Source organism: Galeopterus variegatus, unplaced genomic scaffold (genome assembly GCF_000696425.1).
Source record: "Galeopterus variegatus unplaced genomic scaffold, G_variegatus-3.0.2 Scaffold3157, whole genome shotgun sequence".
NCBI lineage: Eukaryota > Metazoa > Chordata > Mammalia > Dermoptera > Cynocephalidae > Galeopterus > Galeopterus variegatus.
This window is the reverse complement of record NW_007729268.1, coordinates 54,328-66,780: the sequence shown is the minus strand read 5'-3', so window position 1 is coordinate 66,780 and position 12,453 is coordinate 54,328.

The following is a 12,453-nucleotide window of genomic DNA, read 5'->3' as shown; positions in this document are numbered from 1 at the left end:
AATCATTCAAGCCTGGTTTTATAGGGGTTTTTTTGTGTGTGTGTACATGTGTGCATGTGAAGATTTAAAAATATTGATTCAACTTCTTTAATTGTTATTGGATTATTCAGGTTTTTTATTTCTTCTTAAATTTGTTAAGTTATAATCTTCTAGAACTTTTCCATTTTATTCAAGTTTTTAACTTTATTGGCATAAAAGCTTTTAGTATTCTCTTTTTAAATCTCTTCTAAACCATTCTAGTATTATTTATGTCTAGTTTCTTTTTATTGATCAGCTTTACCAGAATTTTCTTTATTTGTCCTTTCAAATAGCCAACTTTTGCCTTTGCTGCTGACTCTGTTTCCTTTACACAATTTTTTCCTTATTTTTCCTCTATTTTTTGTTCTTTTTCTTATGTCTAGTTTCTTTTTATTGATCAGCTTTACCAGAATTTTCTTTATTTGTCCTTTCAAAGAGCCAACTTTTGCCTTTGCTGCTGACTCTGTTTCCTTTACACAATTTTTTCCTTATTTTTCCTCTATTTTTTGTTCTTTTTTTTCTTTTTTAACTTATATGGATATCAACTCATTAGTTTTCAGCCTTTCTTCCTTTCTAACATATACACTTAAGCAGTAAATTTCCCTGTTGTCTCTACCCTTAGTTCTATTCTACAAATGCTGATAAGTAAATTGTTCATTACAGCTTAGTTCTAAGAATTTCTTAATTTTCCATTACTATTTCTTCTTTGGCACATAGATTATTGAGATGTGTGCTTTTGAAATTTACAAACTTCAGAGTTATTTCAATTTATCTCTCTGTTATTAGCCTCTAATTTAATTGCATATTGGTCAGAGAATATTGCCTGTATTGATTCTATTCTTTCCTCAAACATTTTGAGACGTGTTTTATGGCTTAAGACATAGTTAATTTTTGCAAATATTCAAATTATCTCTGTAGTCCTGTCAATTTTTCTTTATATATTTAATGGCTATTTTATTTGGGGAATACACATGTAAAATGATATACCTGGTAAATTAAACCTTCTATTTTTTGTATCATCTTACTTTATCCATAATATTACATTTTATCTTGAAGTCTAATTTATGTGATAGTAATATAGATATTCCACCTTTTCATTTGATAACTATTGGGGCTGGCTGGTTAGCTCAGTTGGTTTGACCACGGTGTTAACGTAACACCAAGGTCGAGGGTTCCGATCCCTGCACTGGACAGCCACCAAAACACATTTGATAAATCTTTTTCTAGTATACTTTTTTCTACCTTTGTGCTTTCAACCTTTCAGTGTCTTTATGGTTTAGGTTTGTCTTTTATAACAACTTACCAACTGGATTTTGTGTTTTAATCTATCCCTACAATCTCATTCTTTTAACAGGTGAGCTTATTTACATTTTATTAAAATTAATGACCCATATGAATTATTTTTTCTTACCATGTAACTTGCTTTCTCTTTGTTCTAATTTTACATACTCCATTTATTTTTCCTTTCTTGCCTTTTATTTGTTAAATTTTTGTGTGTTTGTTTCCTTTATTGCTTTATTGTTTTCTTTTATTTTCTCATTTCATTTTGTTCCATCTACTGTTTTACATATTATATACTCTCCTTATAAATTGTTTATGGCTACTCTCAATTTTTTACCTTTTACTTTTATTTATACTTTTACCATGTACTTATACCTTTTACAGAATAAAGTTGAATTTAATCAATATTTTAATTTCCTTCCTTAAAAATACATGGGCTTTAAATTTTAAGCCTACTCGCCAGCTAGATAACATGCATTTATTGATGTCCACTGTTTTATTTCTGTCATTATTACATTTCCTCATTATTTTATATATTCAGTATTTGCTAAGATTCCCTGCCACTTTGGCCCACATCACTAGAACTCCTAGTATATTTTTATACTCCTAGTGTGTTTTTTCTCATTTGTTTTTGCAGATACTGTATTGGAAAGCATTTGTTTTGAGAAGCAAACTTGAGAAATATTGCTTATAACCAAATGTAATCTCTTTCCAAAAAAAGAAGCCTTAAAATAATTGAAGACAGCTAATTTCAGTAATAATCTGGTAAATGTTTATCTTATTTGTAGCATTTGTTCATTTCTATGGTGTAAATTGTCCCACTATATTTTATATCAAGCTGCCAATGTGATGTCAACCAGCTTGCAAAATTCCTGAACATTTATCAATCTATTCTTATAAGCCTGTAGGAGCAGGTTACAGCACCTCATAGGCTATTTTGAACTCCCTAAATCATCTTTTTACTTGCCTAGGTAATCCCCAATTCCTTCAGCTATCAATCTATTCTTATAAGCCTGTAGGAGCAGGTTACAGCACCTCATAGGCTATTTTGAACTTCCTAAATCATCTTTTTACTTGCCTAGGTAATCCCCAATTCCTTCAGCTATTCCTCATACGACATAGCTTTGAATGTGCTATGGTTTTTCTAGATCTTTATTTTAGAATAATCTTTCAACCTGCACCAGTTTACCTCAGGGGTTGAAGCTTTGCTCTGGATTGTTTAGCTCCATCATGAGTTCTGCAAGATTTATGAGAGTCTACCCAGATAGAAAGTGCTTCAGGGTGTGAATATATATGACCTGCTCTCAGAAGCAGCTATCTGGAGTTGCAATCTTCTCCTAAAGTGAGGAGAAAGACTACTCATGCCATAATCAGAGAACTGGGCATAGCAACTGCAGCAGGAATGTTTTGCACTGGTACTGGACACAGAAGGGGAAAATGTCCTCTCTAATGTAAAAGGCAATCTGATGTGAAAAATGAAGGTCTAACACTTTACCAGGAGATTAGCAGTGATAACCCTGAAATAAATGCCTTATTACCGAGTGATCAATCTGAAAAATTATATGTGATATAGATCTCTTCTACCTCTGTATGTCTCCCACCTGACTGTCTTCATCCTTTTTACCCTATAAATAGCTTTCCTCCCATTTATTCTATTTCATGAAGAACTTTGTTTTGAGGCTGTTTGCCAGTTCTTCCTTATATCAGGGACACCTTATATTTGGCAGTGCCTTCAGGTTTCTCAGATGTCCTAGAAATTAAGAACTATGCAAACATCAGCCGATAATGATTATGATGACTGTGATTGTGATTGTTGTCTTAGGAATCTATCTTAAGAATTCTACTGGAAGGTCAAGGTATATTTTAGCTTCTTTTTTTTTTTTTCCTTTTTGTCTTTTTTTGTGACCGGCAACGGATCGCAACCCTCAGTGTCGCGCCCGTACCGGACCGGGACCGGCCACGGGATCACAACCCTCGGTGTTGCGCCCGCACCTCGCTCAGCCAGTGAGCAGCTGGTCTGTATGTGGGATCCGAACCCTTGGCGGGAGCGCCACCGCACTCCCAAGCGGCGCACTGTAGCAGTGCGCCACTAGGCTGGCCCTATTTTAGCTTCTTGATTTCATAACTTAAAAGCTTCTCAAATCTCAAAGAACTCAAATATCGGCAATGAGGCAGGAACACGTCTTTTCACTGCTGGACTGAAGGACTAAATACATTTTCTTCAGGCAGCTTTCATTCCTTGGATATTGATGACCTCACAGAGCTGTATATAATTCTTTACCAAGGAAGGTTTGTCACAGGTAGAAGTTTGAAATGGCTTATAAATAAATTAGAAAAATTAATTTCCAAGCCAATTCTTTTTTCTTTTTAGGGCAGTCATGTGAAAATAACGTCTCTGGGGTCAGTGGGGGAACACTTGTATGTCTATTTAGCAGGTGAGGAAGCTGTCCTAATGGTGGAGAACGTAGCCAAATAAAGAATAAAATCCGACAAGTAGAACTGTAAAATGAGCTGAGATAGAACTTTTTTTTGGCAACTGGTTCTTACAGGGATCAAACCCCAGACCTTAGTGGTACCAACACCGTGCTCTAACCAACTGAGCTAAGTGGCCAGCCCCTAGCTAGAACTTTTATACCAGGGACTCTTCTGCCAAAAGAAACTAGATCTAAGGAATGCAAGATGATGTTGCTTCCTTTTAGTGTACTGAGACAGATTTTGGTACTTACCAAACAACCCCAAATCATTATGTTTTAAAACAACTGCTATTTATTTCATTCATGATTCTGGGGGTCAGCAGCTTGGTCTAGGTTCAGCAGAGTAGTTCTAGACTTGGCTGGGTTCACTCATGCATCTGTGCTCAGCTACTGAGTTAGTTGGCATCTGGCTGGTCCAAGACAGCTTCAGTTGGGATGACTTAGTTCTGCTCCACATCCCCCAGCAGCCTAGCTTGGCAGTATTCACATGATGGCATTCCAAGAGACTCAGAACTTTTACACTATAACTTGCTGTGGTCTACTGGTCAAACCAAGCAACAAGGCCAGACCAGATTCAAGGGCTGGGGAAGCAGGCTCCACCTCTTGATGGAACAAAATGTTGCATTGTAAGGTGGTGTGCAAACAGTGATAAAAATAATTGTGGTCACTTTTGGCAACAATTTACCACAGGTACCTAAGCATTTAGAAGATGTCATTGTGCATGGTAGGTAATTTTAAAACTTCTCGGGCCGGCCCGGTGGCGCACTGCTACAGTGTGCCGCTTGGGTGAGCGGCGGCGCTCCCGCTGAGGGTTCGGATCCCACATACAGACCAGCCACTCACTGGCTGAGTGAGGTGCGGGCGCAACACCGAGGGTTGTGATCCCGTTGCCGGTCCCGGTCCGGTACAGGCGTGACACTGAGGGTTGCGATCCGTTGCCAGTCACGAAAAAAGACAAAAGGGGAAAAAAAAAAAAACTTTTCTCACTGTTTTTCAAAGTACAAGGTAGGCCGACTAATACAGATGCTGGTGATAATGTTGAAGATTCATTTTCAGCCTTTAGCAGTCTATTCAATTACTAACTAAGCATGTTCCTATACCAGGAGGGAAATAGTATAGGTTAGTCTTTTTGAAATTATGACATTGTAAAATGACCACAGACATCCTCCATTCAGAAATTCTTATCTGGTAGGTTTATATTTATTTAAAAAAAACAAATTATTTTTCTCTTTTTACACATTATCCTCCTGCAGTTTTAATTATTCATGTGAATCTACGGTAGCCTTGCTCTAATGTTATAGGCCTTGGTGAAGTATACTGTAAGACTTATGGCAGGAATAAAAATTCCTTGTACTATGACAAGGGCATAAAGGTATAGCTTGTGAATTTTCAGTAAAACATGATGACCTTTAAAAACTATATCTTTCAAGTAGCATCTTTGAATCCACGTTATTATCAATATTAGAATATTAATTATAATTCTTTATATAGTTATTTTATTTCTTGATATTTTATTACTTTCTTATATAATTTGTGTTAAGAATTAGATGGGATTATGTAAGTGCAGCAGGATGTTACATATGAGCCTAGCACACCAGCTCCACATCCAGCCACACCTTTCCTGATAGGCCATGGCACACCTTTTGCATACTGCGACAGGGCACCCAAATAGGCCATAATCTTAATGAATCTTCCTGGGCTGAGCAGTGCATGACCTATACACCTGCACCTGACAGCCCTGCACTGGGGGCTCAGGATGGGTGCCAGCAATGAGTGGTGGGACGTGGGGAGGGTAAGTTCACAGGACACTGGCAGTGGAGGCTGAGGAGAGACACTTGACAGAGTACTCAGAGTGTTGGGAGGTGGGCAAGAGCAGCATGCTTTAGGACACCATGCCACTGATCATCTGCATTACCTGATCTAAAAGCCAGCAAAGGAAGGAACAGTACGCTGGAGTAGGGAGACCTGGGCTGTGGTCATAGCTCTGTCATTACTGTGGGATCTCGGAAGATTTGTAAACACCTGCATGTCAGTTTCTCTCCTCTTGAATGCGGCTGTAAACACATAACTTATAGGGCTCTTGCGAAGACAGAATGAGATGCGCATGCGAGATCACTGTGACAGTCTTCTCACAGCTGTCATCACTGCAAGAGTGAATCTTGGCCATGGCAGTTTTCCAGCATCTGTATGTGTGAAGGGCTATGCAAACAGCTTTGGTCACACGATTGTTTGGACCTCCATGCCACTGACCCTGCCTGAGCCAGTCACCACAATAATGCCATTGACAATGTTTGTCTTTACTGAGCTGTATGTCCTCTTTTGGCCCCATCCTCCCACCAGGACTTGAGGAGGCCAGGGCCATCCTATTGCAGGCAGAAGGAAGATTTGCCTTCCCTGACTTGTCCTTGACCACTTTGGATAACAGATGAAGCGTAGGGCCAATTTATACCAACAAAAATTTTACTATGAGACTAATGAGTGTGGAGGAAGGTGTTCTGGTTGGGGAATTTGGTGCTGCTTTTGAGTGAAAAAAGTGGATTTTAAAATTCTCACATTAGTTTATTTTGTCCTAGAGAGACAAAAAAAAAGGCTCAGTCTCCTTTAAAAATGAAATGGAGTGAATCTGAATCACGTTAGTTGTAGCAAATGATCTTTGGGTCAGTATTTTGATCTCCAACATTTCTAGCTTTCAGAGTAAGCAGAAATTGAAAGGGAGTATGCATGAGAATTGGGGTGCACTGATATGAAAGTTCATATGAGGGTACTTCAGAAAGTTCATGGAAAATATTCCTAAATGATAAAACAAATCTTTCCATGAACTTTTTGAAATACTCCATATGTTTAGACACCAGGAGCCAAGGGAGAATGGGGTGGGGTGGGGAGAAGCAGTAGTCTCTGCTTTGATCGTGGAAAGCTTCATAAAAACTTCAAGGCAAATGAATGTTCTCAGGAATGCTCGTAGTGAAGCCAGTATTTACATAAATCTATACTCCCTATCTACCAAAGAAGTCTGGCCCTAGGAGTTGATGTATATACCAAAGTCTAGGATACTGCCCCACCTTTGAGGAACTCAAACAGCTATACCAACATGACTGAGACACATGACAGTCTTCAGAGGAATATAACCGAATAAACGCATAGCACTATACTTAGTTACAAACCATGCATGCTGTACTACTCAAGGAAACACTGACTTGGAGCTAAGTCTCTCCACAGCAGTAAAGATAAATAGATTTTCAATTTTCTAGCTTGTCTGATTCTTGCACTCAGACCTCTCAATCAAAACCCTAGTTAAAAAACATATTTTTAAATATGTATATATATGCATCATATGCACATAGGTAAAACATAACAACTTCTCAGGGTAGGGTCGTTGCTTATGAAAGCATGAGTGGCCATTATCAGCAAACACAGCACCACAACTGAAAATCCAAGGACTATTTTCTATTTTAAGACTTTGGAATGAAGAAAAAAATATTGAGATTCGATTTTTTATGAACATGGTTAAAGAAAAGAGAAGCGGTGATATTTCCCTGCTTTCAAAAAATAATTTATTTTGATTCCACACAGCATCTTTTTGCCTTTGCTCACAACAATCTCCACTTTCCTATACCCCTGGCAACCCTGGTGCTGTGATATCTTGGCCCCTGCTGGGATGAAGGAAAGAGAGCTGGCAGGCCCTGGCCATTGGTGTTTGCTGGACTTGGGAGGCAACTAATTCATTGATCAGGAATGTATGGAAGGGTTGCTTTGTGTCTTGCAGTATGCAGCATTAGATGTGGGCAAAACTGAGGTATAAAATGGGGACTTTGTCCCTGTGGGATTTACTGACTCACAGGATATAAAAATAGAGACCCACTTATAAGATACGGAGATATATTAACTGGTTCAGAATTTGGATTTAGGCTATGAAACAGTTTCTACTTATTTTGTACTTTGTACTAGCCATCAGGCTCAATACTTTACTTACATAATATTGGATTCTTATACGAACCCTACAAGGTAGCTCTTTTTATTTTTTTTTTAAAGATGACCGGTAAGGGGATCTTAACCCTTGACTTGGTGTTGTCAGCACCACGCTCACCCAGTGAGCAAACCGGCCATCCCTATATGGGATCCGAACCCATGGCCTTGGTGTTATCAGCACCGCACTCTCCCGAGTGAGCCACAGGCCAGCCCCGAAAATTCAGGTTATCATTTTTTTTTCTTTTTTCTAACTGGTAAGGGGATTGCCACCCTCAACCGGCCATCCCTATACAGGATCTGAACCCACGGCCTTGCTGCTACCAGCGCCGCACTCTCCCGAGTGAGCCACAGGGCTGACCCTACAAGGTAGCTCTGATTATTCTCATTTTGTGGATGGAAAGGTTGAGGCTTAGAGAGAGTAAATAAATTTTCCCTAGGTCACACAGCTGGTAAGTGATAAGCCCAGAATTCAAACACAGATGTGATGGCTCTAAAGCCACCATCGCACTACTCAGGGGCAGCCCTATTGCAGAAAGTGAGGGCAACCCAGACTGGTTGACTGGCAGCAGACATGTTAACTTCCACTGGGCCCTGCTCAGCCTCCAGTCCCAGGAAGAGGAGCCCCTTGCTCTGTTGCCATGGTAACCATGGAAGACCATAATTCTTTATTTGTTTCTGCCAGATGGTCCTGCTGCATAATTTCAACCTCCCTGTGGTCAAATTACCTGATTTAATGCTATATTTTTATTTTTTGTGGCTCTGACTTTACTGAAAATAGCTCAGCTTTAATGCCAGTTTTTAGGGTGAGGTTTTTAAAGAAATGATTTAACTTATCATGTAAACCAGGACAATTGTGAGAACAAAAGGGGACTCTTTCAGTAATTATGCCAGGACTATCCTGGGCACCCAAAACTTACAATCACTCTACCAAAATAGAATCAAGGGATATAAATAACATGGAAATGAGACCCACATTATTCAGACAAGAACATCTTCAGGACAAGGAGCAGCCAGATGGAATTGAGCTTCATCTCCTATAGTAATCATTATCTCCCATCTGATGTCAGGGCACAAATTTGGGCAACCTAGTCCCTTAACCTTTACCTACCCCTTACTAAGCCAAGGCAGTTCTGACTTACTGTGTCAGGGTGACATTGTTACATGGAAACCTCTTGCTTGCTGCTGGTTAGTGGATTTGGACTTTCTAATTTACAGGATTTAAAGAATTTCTTGCTCTTGATGATGTTTTAACACTTTTCCACTTAAAATTTATAAGTTGGACCACCACCAGAAATGCTAGAGTTTCTGCTAATAGAAAATCTGGCAAGAATCTGAAAAATCTACCAATATGGGCTCCAAAACAGGGAAGGGAAATGAGAATTCAAGAAGAGGAAAGGAGAAAGGGGGACAGGCTAGGTGGCTTTAAACCAACACGACCCAAGAGCATCTTCCACTGCGACAGTGGCCTTCTGACACTGGCTTCTCCTCTTTTCAATCCCTGACTCTCTTCTCATTTGTTCATTTTGGGCTGACAAATGGACATTGATGTATGGCAGCATCATTGATCAAATGTCACGTTGTCTTGTGCTATGTCTGGTAATAAAGAAACATCAAAATGCTTCTTGGATTAACTTCCTAGTATCAATTTAGAGAGCAGCTTCCAGTCCTAAATCTCTCTGGGAAGACAACAAATTTCATTTGCCTAAAACCTGGGTGTTTTTCACCACTAATGCCAAAAATAATGCTTGCTCTGAGACAAGGTTCTTCAACAAATTTCATCAAACTCCTCCTGATGAGAAAGGAGTTTTCCAAAGAGATCTCTTATAAGGTCAACATTTCTTTGAGGTCTCTTATTTTATATTGTAAGTGTACATCCTATTTTACAATATAGTCATGCTTACTTTACTATCAAATTTATCAAATTATTTTTAGTAAGAGTTATGTGCAAAAAAGAAAATAAAAATGTGCCAATTTTTTTTCTGCAGCTTCATGGTTCCTTTTGAGTATGTGGGGATAAAACTACCCAAGAGCAGCTGACAGAAGAAAGTTAATTATTTTCAAAGTTATAGACATAGAGTTTTGATTATAAAAGAACTAAATATCTGAAAATATTAATTTTATTTCAACATGTTTTTTTTTCTTGAATAGTTCATTAAGCCAGAAAAACAGTACCAGATAAAGGAGTTATTCTGGTGATGTTATTGCAAACAATATTGGCCAGCAAGGAAACCAGGGAGAGAATACCAGGAGAGAAAGACTAAAGTCTTTCTATGACCGGAAAAAAACTGTAGTGACTATTTTCTCCCCAAATGCTCCATCATCCCTAAATGTCTCATTAATTTTTATTGGAAAGATAATTCACAATTTGGAATTTCAGGATACAGAATTAGAATGAAGTCACAAAATTTTATGTGAGGTCTTTTAATAACTGTGAATTTGCCCTTCTCTTTGTTGATGAGGACTAGTTTTTCCTTCTCTGAGGTAAGAACAGATGAGTGTGAATTCTGGCATTTTTGGAATAGACTTGAAACAGAAAATGAATGTATTTTCAAACTCATTTTGATTTTCTCATAAGAACAATTAACCTCGGGACAAACCTGTTGACATGATATAATCTTTCATCATATGTTACTGTCAGCCAAATGAATGGCCACCCTAAAACTAAAACAAAACACGATAAAACTGAAGATGTTGAAAATATTAAAAAGGCAGATGTGATTTTAGAAAACATTTCTCTATTTTCTTTAAATTTTGAGTAAACACGTTGAGGTAGATTTAAATTTACCTTCTGCAGTGGAATTCTTCTACATTCATTTAGTCGCTGGAATCCAGTCTTGACACAAGAGGGTTCGATCCCCAGAATGCATAGCAGCACTTCCACCATATGTCTGACAATGCTTGAAGATGCAAAGGCCATGTCAGCTAGGTCAATGCTCTTCACTCCTTGCTCAGACCTCTACTGAGTCTCCCTATGTCAGGCACTGTGTTTGATGCTGAATAGTTTAAAATGGATCGGACACACTCCCTGTCTTCTGATCTCAGTCTGGAGTAGAGACAGACAGCTAAGGTGTGCTGGACTGTGTTAGGTCAATTTGGCCAAAGCTGGGAGTTATACTTGCATTTCCCAGGATGACTTTCCCTGACCTGTTTTCCAAAAGAAAAACTTGCTTGAGGTTTGGCTGACAGAAATGAAGCAGAATTTATTGCTCTCAGAAGGTTGCCACCTTCAGAGATTTCTCAGTCCCCCCCCTCCAAGCTCCCACTGGTCCACCCACATCTTTGCTGTGGAGCACCTGGCTTGTGACTATTTTTCTGACCCTCCAGCTCTCCCTTCTAGATCTTCTCTTCCTCAACTCCTCTTATATTTGTTTAAGGTCTAACTCCTACAAGAAATCCCTTATTCTCACAATACTTTTAGTGAATATAGTTTCCTATCTGGATCCTATTCAAACCACCACAAGAGGAAGTTATAATGAAGACAAATAGTGGGCACAGAGGAAGATCAGAAAGGAATGGCATCTCACCCAGGCTGGGTGGTCCCATGGGCATGGCCAGGGCTGGCTTCTCAGATGAGGTGAGGCTGGCCTCGCAAAGCAGGGAAGGGCATTCCAGAGAGATGGACATTACAACATTGTGGAGCTGCAGATAATTCTGTGTGATCAGATCATAAGACACACGGTGAAAGATGTAATGAGAGGTAAGTTTGGAGAGGTTAGGCAGGAGCCAGATCATGAAATTGGTTTATGCCTGGTCAAAGTATCTCTGTTTAATGAACAATGGAGAACTTTGGAGTGCTTTAAAGTAAGGAAGAGATTGATGAAATTTAATTTGGAAAATTTCTCCAGCAGCTATGTAGGTGAATTGGACAGAAACATACTAAAGGAGGGGGACCAGGAAGGAGCCTGTTGCACCAGTTCAAATTAAAACAAAATGCAAACAAAACAATGTGGGCCCACTAACACAGAGGAAGAGCAACCGAGGAGAAAGAAGGACTATCACCCTACAAAGGGCTGAAGGAAGGAATCTGTGAAAGATGCTTAGAAGGAGGGGTCAGAGGGGTTGTAGAATAATCAGAAAAGAGTGGGAAGAAAGGGGAGGGAGAACATTAAAAGCAAAAAACGGTCAACAGTGTAAGAAAATTAGTACAGAAAACTGTGCATTCTTTTTTCCAACCATGTAGATATCACTGGTGATCGTAGGTGGAGTAGTTCCAGTTGTATTTGTTTTATCTTTCTTTCACCAGCTTTCTGAAAATAGAAACACTTGAGAATATTTTACTGAGTGTAGGGAACTTCTGCAGTTAAGGGAACAAAGCAGCCTTAGCTCTGGCAATCAGCTACCCTTCCCTCATTCACAGACTCCACCTCTTCCAAACAGCATGTGCCGATCAAGGTCTCAGAAGCCTCCATTCCACGCCCCATGCCTGCCCCCACGAGAAATCACTTCTGACTCATATATGTGGTCAGCCATTTAAAACTTTTCAATATCATGTCAATAAATTGAATGATGATGAAAGAGAGGTGGGAATAAAGATGGCTTTTCCTAAATTGCTTGCTTTGTCTTCAATTCTTCCATCAGAAATCGTGTTTTCTGATTCCTATGAGTGAGCTGTTGTCATTCTTCATGAGACACAGTGCCTGGGGTGGTTCCCCACCGACCTCTGCTGCAGGAATCCCGGCAGCTGCACCAGCCCGGGGGGCCCTGAGGACGAAGC